The sequence below is a fragment of the Geotrypetes seraphini genome, chromosome 13 (genome assembly GCF_902459505.1).
Source record: "Geotrypetes seraphini chromosome 13, aGeoSer1.1, whole genome shotgun sequence".
NCBI classification, from domain to species: Eukaryota; Metazoa; Chordata; class Amphibia; order Gymnophiona; family Dermophiidae; genus Geotrypetes; species Geotrypetes seraphini.
This window is the reverse complement of record NC_047096.1, coordinates 37,960,547-37,972,858: the sequence shown is the minus strand read 5'-3', so window position 1 is coordinate 37,972,858 and position 12,312 is coordinate 37,960,547.

Sequence of the window (12,312 nt, the reverse complement as noted above, 5' to 3'; positions counted from 1 at the left end):
GCGCGGTATACAGGTGTGCGCGGTATATAAAAATTTATTTACATAGATTTGTGTTTTTCGCGCGCTATACCCGTGTGCGCGTTTTACACGGGTGCGCGTTATCTACGTGAAAATACGGTAGGTGTCCTAGGCACACCTTCAGACTTGTACTCCTCCCTCCCCCTTTAAATGCACTGTCTGACCCCTAGCTCCCTCCCTGCGGTTTTGTTAATGAAACCTAACAATCATGATTCCCCTAACACTACCCTTCCCAGAACAATCTTATTAATTTTGGGTGAATCCCTTCATAAAAGTGATTCATAAAGCTCAATAAATAAATAAAAATGCATAATTGGACATTATTAACTTTTTAATAATAAATTTGGTCAGCAGTGGAGACATATACAGTGTTTAAAGGTGTATTGTCCACTTATGCATTTTTTATAGGGCCATTTTGGGAGAGGTTGCATTGATGTAATCATAACCACTGAATTCAGTTACCAAAACCTCGGGGTGTGGGGTGTGGAGGGGACTTTGGGTCTGAAAATTAATTTGAGAAAGCAAAGATAATAATCTTGAACACATACACACACACACTTACCTCTCAAAAGGGGTACATGATACATTGCAGTCACATCCAGAAGGATAATAAGAAAACCTTGTATGTCCTATTGAAAATCAAGGCAATAAAAAGGGGGAATTAGATTTGACAACCTTCCTAGAGAGTTCACTGGAGGTGGTAACTGAGAGAAGAATTCTACTAGTTACTTTAGCTTTGGAAAATGACCGTGATTGTTATACGTTTATATTTTCGCCATTTGAATGATCAGTTTTTTGGGTCCAAAATTAGTTTATTTCCTGATATGTCTCAAAAGTCCCAGAAGCGACGGAAGGAGTTCTTGGCATTAAGGCCAAGAGTCCTGGCTTTGGGTGGAATATTTCAGTTAAAATTTCCTGTAAAATGTTTTATTACTTATCAAGATAAGAGTTACTTATTTTTTGAACCCAAACAGCTGTTGGAATTTATTGAATTGAGAGAAGGAAGAGCAATTGTGGCCGATAATATTTAGCTTGCTATACCAGCAGTAGGTAACACAGAGTTATGCCGCTTCCTAGTATTTGTATTACTTTATTTGAATTATTTCCTATTGATCTCCTTAAATATTGTGGACTAAATATCCAATAATTAGTTTTTTTCCTGATATTATGAATTCATAAGTATGTTATATTGATCTATTCAAGTTGTATGTATTTCGCTTGATGAAATTTGAAAATTGCAGAAAAAACAAAAAAAAAGAAAACCTTATATGTGAACAAAGTAAAAGTGTGTTTCAAAGATCATGGATTATTTTGATGTATGTATAATAAATGTAGACCATATTTACATATCTTTAAGACTTTGGGCTCTTTTTACAAAGGCACGCTAGCAGTTTTAGCGCATGCTAAAATGCCACACACGCTAGCCGCTACCGCCTTCTTTTAAGCAGGCGGTAATTTTTCAGCTAGCGCACGCTATAGCACGCGCTAATCCTGCGCGTGCACTTAAAATGCTAGCGCACCTTTGTAAAAGGAGCCCTTTGCTTCTGTAAGCAATATAATAGTGTGAAGAACAGGGAAAAAATAGGATTCAGTGAAACAGCTGAATAAATAATTTCTACCTTTTACATGCCAGGTGTACTGTTTCCTGCACCATGTCCTGATGGAACATACACCCCACGAGAAATGACTGGACTGCGTAAAGAGACTGAGTGTCTACAGTGTCCTCCTGGCCAGTACTGCAGGTCAGAAACAAATTGAGACTGATCTCAGGGCTCTGCATATCTACATCACCACCCCTAGATGGCATAGTAGCACAGTTGCATAACAATGATGATAATAATAATAATAATAACTTTATTTTTCTATACCGCCACAATCTTACAACTTCTAGGCGGTTTACACTGATGGTAGAAAATAATCAAATGGGCCTTTTCCATTTGTGGTGGTTCTATGGACAGATGTGCAGATAGGGGTCAAGTTTATAAAGATTCTTTTGTGCGTATGAAGTTAAATGCCACCCAAACCAAACTGTTATGGTTTGGGCCTGTTGCACACAACTTACCTTCTTCTTTAAGATTAAGTTCGGGTGATACCTGAAGATTGAATCTTCATCTAGAATCCTTGGATTTGTTTTGGATTCCACTCTTTCTCTGACTAACCAAATTAATAAGGAGGGTTCGTCATTTTTTTCATCAACATCACTTTGCTATATTGGTCCAGGCTATGCCAATTCCCTTTACATTTGTTTAAATAAGTGTAACTTGAAGAGATTACAGCTTATTCAGAACACGGCTGCCAAATTGATTTTTGGTAAAAACAAATACTATCATGTTACTCCATTGCTGAGGGCACTGCATTGGCTTCCGATGTATTGGAGGATTCAGTTTAAATGTGCTAATGTTGTTTTTAAGAGTTTATATGGGATTTTTTTCCCCATTGTTTCCTCTTTCTTTTAACTCTTATCGTCTTCGGTCTACTAGGAATATACATAAATTCAAATTAATATTTCCTTCTATTAGAGGAATTCAAACTTTAGGTAGACTCTCACACTCTTTGACATTTGCTATGGTGAAAATCTGGAATGATCTCCCTTCAGATATTAGAACTCTCTCTTCGCTGACTTGCTTTAGAACAGTGGTCTCAAACTCGTGGCCCGGGGTCTACATGCGGCCCACCAGGTACTATTTTGAGACCCTCAGTATGTTTATCATAATCAAAAAACACTTTCTTGATCATATGTCTCTTTAGCCTTATAAATGACAATATTATTATTAAGACTTAGCCAAAAGGAAAGATTTATAAACTTTTTTCCTCATACAAAAATGTCATTTTTTTAATAACTGTAATAAATCCAGAGAATGCCCACACCATGTTCCTCAGAAAGCCACACCGAGTATATTCAATGCTTAGTTGCTTAGTGTGGTAGCTATCCTCATAGGAACCAATATGCGGTGAAGGTTCACTCATGGAATTGCTTTTTATTTATATATATAATTATTGTGAGATAAAGTGCCAATACTTGATAATAAATAGAAAAATCAATCTTCATAGCTTAATAATATTCATAGAGATTTGCCACTTAACTTAGACCGGTTCTGTCGAGATCCCCACCAACGCGTTTCAAACTTCTTCCTCAGGGTCGGGGATACAGAACGGTTCAATTACTTAGAGTATTACTAAAACCATAGCAATCGCGCCAAAACTCTAAGTATCTCATTATCAGACCTCTCAAGGAAATTTGTCAGATCCAAACTATCCGCAGATAAATTCTGCTGGTTTGGTTTCTGAACAGACGATCTAGTTGGTAAATCAGGGGTGTCCAACCTTTTGGCTTCCCTGGGCCACATTGGCCGAAAAAAAAGTTTCTGGGGCCGCACAAATGCTGCAGCAAGACAGAGTAGGGAGCCGGCAAGACGGTAAACACCGGGGGCAGCAGAGGAAAACACTGCATCGCCCTCGACCGGGGCCGCACAAAATACTTCTCAGGGCCACATGCGGCCCTCGGGCCACAGGTTGGACACCCATGTGGTAAATAGTAAATTTTTGTGAGAGGCGGATAAGAGGTTTCGGGAACTTTCAAAACTTCTTTCAAGTACTTCTTAAATGTATCTTGCGCTGGGGTAAGTGGTAATTTTGGAGTCTGTTCTTCTTTTGTGCTTTGGACTTCCGTTCTTTGACTGTGAAACATCTGGGCTTTTGCTTTGTTTGCGCCTTAATTTCAGCCCAACATTAATTGGATAAATCATTTTGAATGATGGCCCCAGTATGTCTTTGTACTGATTAATGCTTATATTCTTATGTTCTGTTGCTTTTCTGCAGGAGCGGTAAGTTGGAAGGACCATGTGCCGCTGGACATTACTGCTTCTCTGGGAGCTCAGAATTCACCCCCCATAGCCAAATTTTTAACAGGAGCAGTATAACTGAGTGCCACTGGGGAAGCATGTGTGCTGGAGTGTGCCCACCAGGTACCAAGAATCAATCTTCATATTTGGCTTGTGTACCATACTGTTTACTTTCAAGACTCTATTTAGTGAGACGTTACCTCCCTGTGACCCTTGCATACATACATTCATGTGCTCAATAGGTGTGACCGGGTGTAATTATGGATGTTTAAAGGATATAATGATATGCTTTTAAAAGTGATATAATTAACTTTATTGAAAGGTGTATGTCTGCCTCTCTTTAAGGTAAGGTTAATAGCCTCAGGCCATCTACAAGTGTGAATCAATTATGTACATTTCATGATTTCATCTTCTATCCAAATATACCGTGGCTCTGCATAGTAATTGTTTGAATTTGTATAACAGCTTTCATTCAGACAAGATGCCAACTTACCTTACACTAATAATAGTTCAGAAGATTTTAACTTAACCCTTTATTTGGCATTGTTGCTCCGAAGCAAAGTGTGTTTCTTTGGTTCTCTTAAGGGAGATCTTTGGTTCTCTCAAATGCCTGTTTACTTGGCAGTGTTGCTCTGGTTCAACATCAAGTTACATAAAGCAGCCTTTTCACCATCTGCCAATTAAAGGGTTAATTGAGTTTGATAATTATCTAACTTTTCTAGGTTAAAAACTACTTCATGAGAAGTTAAGCAAGGCATAATACAGCGTGATAAACCCAGAAACAGAAACTCATATTTAAAAGCAATTGAACAGCACTGAATAAGATACAAACCATCAATCAGCATGTAATCCCAGTGTTCTTATACAGCTTTGGAACTGTAGAGCAATCCCCTAAATATCTTAAAATTAAATAAATGAACAAGAAACTCTTCTATGCCCATGAGGAAGGTGTAGCGAGTCACTCAATTTTTGGTGGGTCTGAGAATCCCACCCCACACCAGGCATCTTTCCCTTCATACCCCTCTTCTGCAAGACGACCAGGCAGTATTTCCAGTGGCTTAGACTCCTACACGTCTCCTGCAACAGATTCAGAACAGTGCATTGTTGTGAATGCTATACCTTAGAGCAGGGGTGCCCAACACGTCGATCACAATCGACCAGTAGCTCAGGAAGGCAACCCGAGTCGATCGCGGAGTGTTGCCGTCCTGATCTACAGGGCCGATCAGCCTTCCTCTCCAGTGTTCTCTCTAGGGCTTTTTAACTGGGCGGTCCGCCCAGCTGTCATCTGCCGCTGCCGCCGCTGCTGAACATTAAAAAAAACAAAAAAAAACGGCTTGGAGATTTTAGCCCGTAGCGAACTTATGCTCCGTGGCTCTAACGTGTGCGTGCCGGCTTCCCTTCTCTTCCCTCTGAAACCGGAAGTTATGTCCGGGGGGGGGGGTGGGGGGAGAGAAGGGAAACCGGCGCGCACATGTTGAGAGCCCTGAAGCAAGCGTTCGCTACGGGCTAAGGCGGGAGACAGGTTAGTGAAGCATTTGCTCTTCTTGCTGCCGGGTCCTGCCTACTTTCTGTTTCCGCGAAGGCAGGACCCGGCAGCATTTCCCCAATAGGTCCATCGCGATCTTGGGCCAATCAGCCTTCCTCTCCTCGACGGCAGAATTGACGTCGGGGAGAGGAATGCTGGTCGGCCGAAGCAGGGACAGCCTGGGGCGGCGTCGGCTTTCGGGCCTGTTATTGGTGGCAGTTTGGGTCCTGGTCCCCGATGGCAGTGGCTTGGGGAGGGCAGGGAGAAAGAAAGAAAATGGGCAGGCAGGGAGACAGAAGGAAAGAAGAGAAACAGAAAAAAAGAAAGGGAGGCAGAGAGAAAGAAAGGGCAGGGAGAGAGGAAGGAAAAGTTGGGGGAGGGAACGAGGTCTGGAGGAGAGGAAGCATACAGGCTAAAAGAAGGGAAGAAAGATTGGATGCACAGTCAGAAGAAGAAAGTGCAACCAGAGACTCATGAAATCACCAGACAAGGTAGGAAAAATGATTTTATTTTAAATTTAGTGATCAAAATGTGTCTGAATTTATATCTGCTGTCTATATTTTACACTAAGGTCCCCTTTTACTAAACCGCAATAGAGTTTTTTAGCGCAGGGAGCCTATGAGCGTCGAGAGCAGCGCTGGGCATTCAGCGCAGCTCCCTGCACTCTAAAAACTGTTATCGTGGTTTAGTAAAAAGGGAGGGGGGTATATTTGTCTATTTTTGTATGGTTCTTACTGAGGTGATAGTGCATAGAGTCATCTGCTTTGACCTCTTTGAAAAACCCTGGAATAGGAATGATAATTAACATTTTCTATGCGTACAGTGTGCGTTGTGTTTTTTTTTAATTTGTTCCCGCTAAGCTGCGCTGGCGTGCGCTGGCGCACAAAATATTAGGTCGCAGCGCACAAGTTTCTCGTCACAGCGCAGGACCGGCAAGATTGACTCATTTGAACTTCTGCAAGATCAGCATCGGAAGCGTGCGCTGGGCCGGAGAGATCTTGGGGAGCCTCCGACAGTGGCTTTCTCCCCTCTCTGCAGCTCTCCTTTACTTCCCAGCGCAGCGATTCACGAAGGCAGCCTCGGGGCTTTTGCTGAGTCGCGGCTGCCTCTGATGATGCAACTTCCTCTTTCCTCAGAGGCGGCGCGACACAACAAAGGACCCGAGGCTGCCTTCGTGAATCGCTGCGCTGGGAAGTAAGAAGAGCTGCTGGGAGGGGAGAAAACCACTATCAGTCTGGGAAGCTGCTGGGCAGGGGAAAAAAAGGGACAGCTGCTACTGGAAAGGGAGAAGGAGAGATGCTTCTGGGAGGGGAGGAGGGAAAGGAATCTGGGAAGCTGCTGGGCCAGGAAAAAAAAGGGACAGCTGCTACTGGAGAGGGAGAAGGAGAAGGAGAGATGCATCTGGGAGGGGAGGAGGGAAAGGAATCTGGGAAGCTGCTGGGCCAGGAAAAAAAAGGGACAGCTGCTACTGGAGAGGGAGAAGGAGAAGGAGAGATGCATCTGGGAGGGGAGGAGGGAAAGGAATCTGGGAAGCTGCTGGGCCAGGAAAAAAAAGGACAGCTGCTACTGGAGAGGGAGAAGAAGGAGAGATGCTTCTGGGAGGGGAGGAGGGAAAGGAATCTGGGAAGCTGCTGGGCAAGGAAAAAAAAGGGACAGCTGCTACTGGAGAGGGAGAAGAAGGAGAGATGCTTCTGGGAGGGGAGGAGGGAAAGGAATCTGGGAAGCTGCTGGGCTAGGAAAAAAAGGGACAGCTGCTAATGGAGAGGGAGAAGGAGACGGAGAGATGCTTCTGGGAGGGGAGGAGGGAAAGGAATCTGGGAAGCTGCTGGGCCAGGAAAAAAAAAGGACAGCTGCTACTGGAGAGGGAGAAGAAGGAGAGATGCTTCTGGGAGGGGAGGAGGGAAAGGAATCTGGGAAGCTGCTGGGCAAGGAAAAAAAAGGGACAGCTGCTACTGGAGAGGGAGACGGAGAGATGCTGCTGGGAGGGGAGGAAGGGAAGAGAGTTACTGCTGGACAGGAGGCTGGGAGAAAGAAAGAAAGGGGGCAGGCAGGGAAACAGAAGGAAAGAAGAGAAACAGAAAAAAAGAAAGAAAGGTCAGGGAGAGAGGAAGAAAAAGTTGGGGGAGGGAATGAGGTGTAGAGGAGAGAAAGCATACAGGCTGATAGAAGGGAAGAAAGATTGGATGCACAGTCAGAAGAAGAAAGTGCAACCAGAAATCACCAGACAAGGTAGGAAAAATGATTTTATTTTAAATTTAGCAAAGTGGAGGCAGTATTACCACAGTTTTCAAAGGAATTTGCCCAAATAACTTAATAGTTAACTGGGTAAATTCCCAGAGATGAAAACTTCCCTTCACTTACTATGCACAGTTCTGAATTTATATCTGCTGTCTATATTTTACAATATGGTCCCCTTTTACTAAACCGCAATAGTGGTTTTTAGCGCAGGGAGCCTATGAGCGTCAAGAGCAGTGCTGGGCATTCAGCGCAGCTCCCTGCGCTAAAAACTGCTATTGTGGTTTAATAAAAAGGATGGAGGGTATATTTGTCTATTTTTGTATGCTATAAAAACCAAATACAGAGAGAGACTGAGAGCTGTTGACGAAGAGCTACGTGTGTGTCTTTCTTCCATTCCAGCCAGAATATCAGCTTTGTGTTCAGCCAAACAGGCCCAGGTTTCGCACTGAATAAAGTATTTTATAATTTTTATAATTTTTATTTCATAATAAAGTAATTATAAAATACTTTCTTTGTGTTTATTTGATTCCTATTCAAGAGAATTACTTTATATATAGTCAATATAGGCAGAGAGTTAAATTTTTTAACATTTTCTAATGGTGGTGTGCCTCGTGATTTTTTTCACGAAACAAGTGTGCCTTTGCCCAAAAAAGGTTTAAAAACACTGGTCTAGAAATTGAAAGCATCAAACGTATTGTCTTCTGGACTGTTTTTAATTTACAGTTTACACATATGGATGTAACAGACATAACTACCGTACATTTGTTGTAAAACATTTATTAAGATATCATTTCATCCCTACAATTTCTGTGTTCTTAAAAATATTATTTAACGTTATTTAATTTAGCGTGTAGGTCTAAAATTCCTTTGAATACCTCGTCCTCATGTATCAGCAACTTTGACAACATATTTATTTGGCTCATAACTTGCTGGCGCCCGATATTTTTAGCTCACAGTGAAAAAAGTTTGCTCACAACACCCGCCCGCTTAGAGGGAACACTGTGGGCACCCCTGCCTTAGAGGGAACACTAATAGGGACAATTGGCCCTTTTGTCAACTGGGAACAGAGGTAAGCAGCAAGAATCTTAAAATCTACAAGTTCTGAGTTACATACAAATCGGACTTAAGAACAGCTTCGTTCTTAACCCAGTCTGAATTTTTATCATGTTGTTTAGGTTCCTACTGCGAGGAAGGCACTGCATTTCCTAACTCATGTCCAGCTAACAGCATCAGAATCAGCTCAGGAGCCAGGCAGAGGGAGGACTGCATGCCCTGTCCAGCTGGACGCTGGTGTAGAGAAGGTACTAGTGCGGTGTTCTTCAATGCAAGGCTCGGGGGCCAGTGGCAGCCCCCATCATCATTCTGGCTTTTTTTCTGCTACTCTTTGCCTTTATTCTCAGGTGAACCGGAGAGTGTCCCATGTCCAGCTGGACATTACTGCAGTGGAGAAAATTACACTGGCATCCAAGGCTCTCTCGGACCTCAGAAGTGTCCTGTGCATACTTACAGAGCAGAGCCTGGAGCAGAAGGACCAGGAGATTGTCACTGGTGTCCCATAGGCTATCACTGCTGGACAACAGGTGAGTGTCCTAATTCAAGGCCAGGGAGACTGGAGTTCTCAGTTATACGTAAGTGTATGCACATGTGTGCTGTACATGCATACTCTTCTCTATGCAGACTTTACAAGATTTTCAAAACAAAAGCATGCTTGTATAAGCTATGTGCTTATATTTACATGTGGTTTTATGGGTGCACAAATGTTCTGGGTAAAACTATTGTTTATCAAGGAAAAACTTATATTCAGAGTTTTCTCAAAAATTCTAAGTGGATTATAAGTTTGGAGGGTGGAATGTCAACTATGCATGCTAGGATCGGAGCATCAATGATATCTGTGGCTGGCGTAGAACTATGGAATGCCTTTTGCCTGGTATCCTGCGGTTTTGTACGGGGAGGATGAATTTTAAGAAAATGCTGAAAACTCAATTATTTGCCAATGCCTTCTTATGCTAAGGTATATTTCAGTTGATAATCGCCTTTTAGAATTTTTTTGACAGCAATGTATGATTTAAACTGAAATACAAGCAAGCTTTAAATTTTAAAGCTTGCTTGTATTTCTGAATTGATTGAATTTGCGCTCTATCCCTGTTTATAACAGGAACAAATAATGATGTTGTTTAGACATGTCTATGCTATATGTGATAATCGTAGGGAAACAAGAGGGGAGAGTGTGGCGCAGTGGTTAAAGCTACAGCCTCAGAACTTTAGGGTTGTGGGTTCAAACCCACGCTGCACCTTGTGACCCTGAGCAAGTCACTTAATCCCCCCATTGTCCCAGGTACACTAGATAGATTGTGAGCCCACCGGGACAGACAGGGAAAAATGCTTGCGTACCTGAATAAATTCATGTAAACCATTCTGAGTTCCCCTGGGAGAATGGTATAAAAAAACTGAATAAACAAATAAATTTTATGTATATGATATGGAAACCGCATAGTTATATGCGGTATATCAATTTTCTAATAAATAAAATAGCATTTGATAAAAACAATAACAAATAAATTACACACGTCACAACTTAACAAAACAAATACATACCTAAAATTAATTTTAAAAAACAACAATGAAAATGATAAATTTCAAACTATGGCCCTGATTCTATATATGTCACCTAAAAAATTGGCGTGATTCTATAAAAGTTAGGCACGCTGTATCGCATCACGCTTAGCACTGCCTAAGCGGCTTTAGGAGTCATTAGGCGTTCTAACTTTTAGGTGCACTGTATTTATGCCATGGTTTTCTTGGCTTAAAGTTAGCTGCTTAAGTTAAGCATGCAATGGTGTCTAAGTCAAAAACAGGTGCCTAACTTGAAACCATGCCCACAATCTGCCCCTAACCATGCCCCCTTTTAACTATATGCTTTGGACTAAGGGCTAGATTCACTAAGCAAACCGATCGTGTACCAATCGGTTTGTGACCCCTTAGCGACCCGATTTCCCTCCGGCCCTGTTCATTTGCCTCCAGGGCAGTATTAATTTGTCGAGGGCCCCTAGGCACACAAGTACACTGGGCCCCCCTGCCCCGCCCCACCCCACCATGCGCCCAGGCGGAAACAGGAAGCTGCGTCAGAGGGAAGCTTTGGGCAAGAAGCACCGCTTGCACCATTACAGTTCCCGTTGCTTTTCTTATCCGCTTTGCTTGCTTGTCTTACTTTCCGTCGATGGGGGGGGGGGGGCCCGCGTTGCCGAACTGGGGGAGGGCCCGTGTTGCCGATCGATGCTGGAGGGGTCCATCACCATTTGGAAAATACAATGTTGATGCCTTCCTTCATCGGGCCCTAGGCACGTGCCTACTTGGCCTATTGGTTAATTCTGTCCTGCTTACCTCTCTGCCAACCATCCTCCGATCCGCGTATGCAAATGAGGGCAACGGCATGCAAAGTAGGCAGGGACCCGATTTACAAACCTAAAACCCTGAAACACTGACTGGGCTGGCCAGTCATTCCCAAGTGACTACCGAGGACCAGTCGCTGAAGCCCTTTCCGACTGCCCTGCCTTCTGCCGCCCTGCTCTCTGCCCTGTCAGTCCCGACCTCCCGCTGCCCTGATCTCCTGCCTGCAACCCGTACTCTCCTGATGTTCTACTCTTGCCCCCCAGCATGGCGACTCTGGGCTTTCATTTGCTGTGGGGATTTTTTTCTCCATGTCTTCTGCTTTGGGGATGTTTTTAAAGTGTAGTGCACCCTTATGAAAGCAGCGGGGAGAAAACATGCTGACAAAGACACGCCTATGCAAATCTGCAGTCTCCAAACAGCAAATCACTGAAGCTTGGATGCAATGCAGAGGGAGAGCAGCGTCAGTGTGTTCTGTCTTAAAGCGCGCCCGTGTTTTGAGGCAGAGGGGAACAATCCGGGACAGCGTTAACCATTTTTCTGCCTCTGCTACCCAGATTAGGGAGAGAAATGCTACAATGCTGCCCACCGTGGTTTCCCATGCTTCAATTTCTTGAAGGCAGGCTTCAGATTATTTTTAAAAAAAAAAAAACTGCTGCCAGCCCAGAGGTCCAGCGTATGCGCACACCATCTACAGATGGTCTGCGCATGCACTGGGATCGCTATAGAGCGATCCAGGCAGGCAGATGGGGGCATTCCTCCGATCGCCTCCATCTGCATATTGAAGTTTCCTGAATTCATCGGACCTGCCCAGATTGGGCCCGATCAGGCAGGGTCGTGAATCTAGCCCTAAGTGCCTACTTTTTATACAGTAATGTTTTTCGAGTTAGGTACTTTTCAATTAAGTCCAATTAATTGCAGCTATGAGGTGTTAAGTGCGAATTATCAATGCCAATTAAACCTATTAATTAAGATAGGTACCAACCTTGGCTAGGTACGCCAATGTAGGCACCTAACTCTAGGTGGACTTTATAGAATTTGAGGAATGTGCATAAATGCAAACCTCTCTCCATCCCTATCGGTAAAATACCTCTTCAGGCAGCAGTTATGTCTATCCTCAAATCAGCACACAATTGTACAATAAACCTTTTGGCATGAAGATTTTTCCATAATAGTGTCAAATATAATGTCCTATCTGCTCAAACAAAATAATTGTCTCATTTATATTCATTTTGATAAGGTCTTACAGCATTTGAAAATTACCCATGCCCCCAAGGATACTGGTGCCCAGGCATGAGTGAC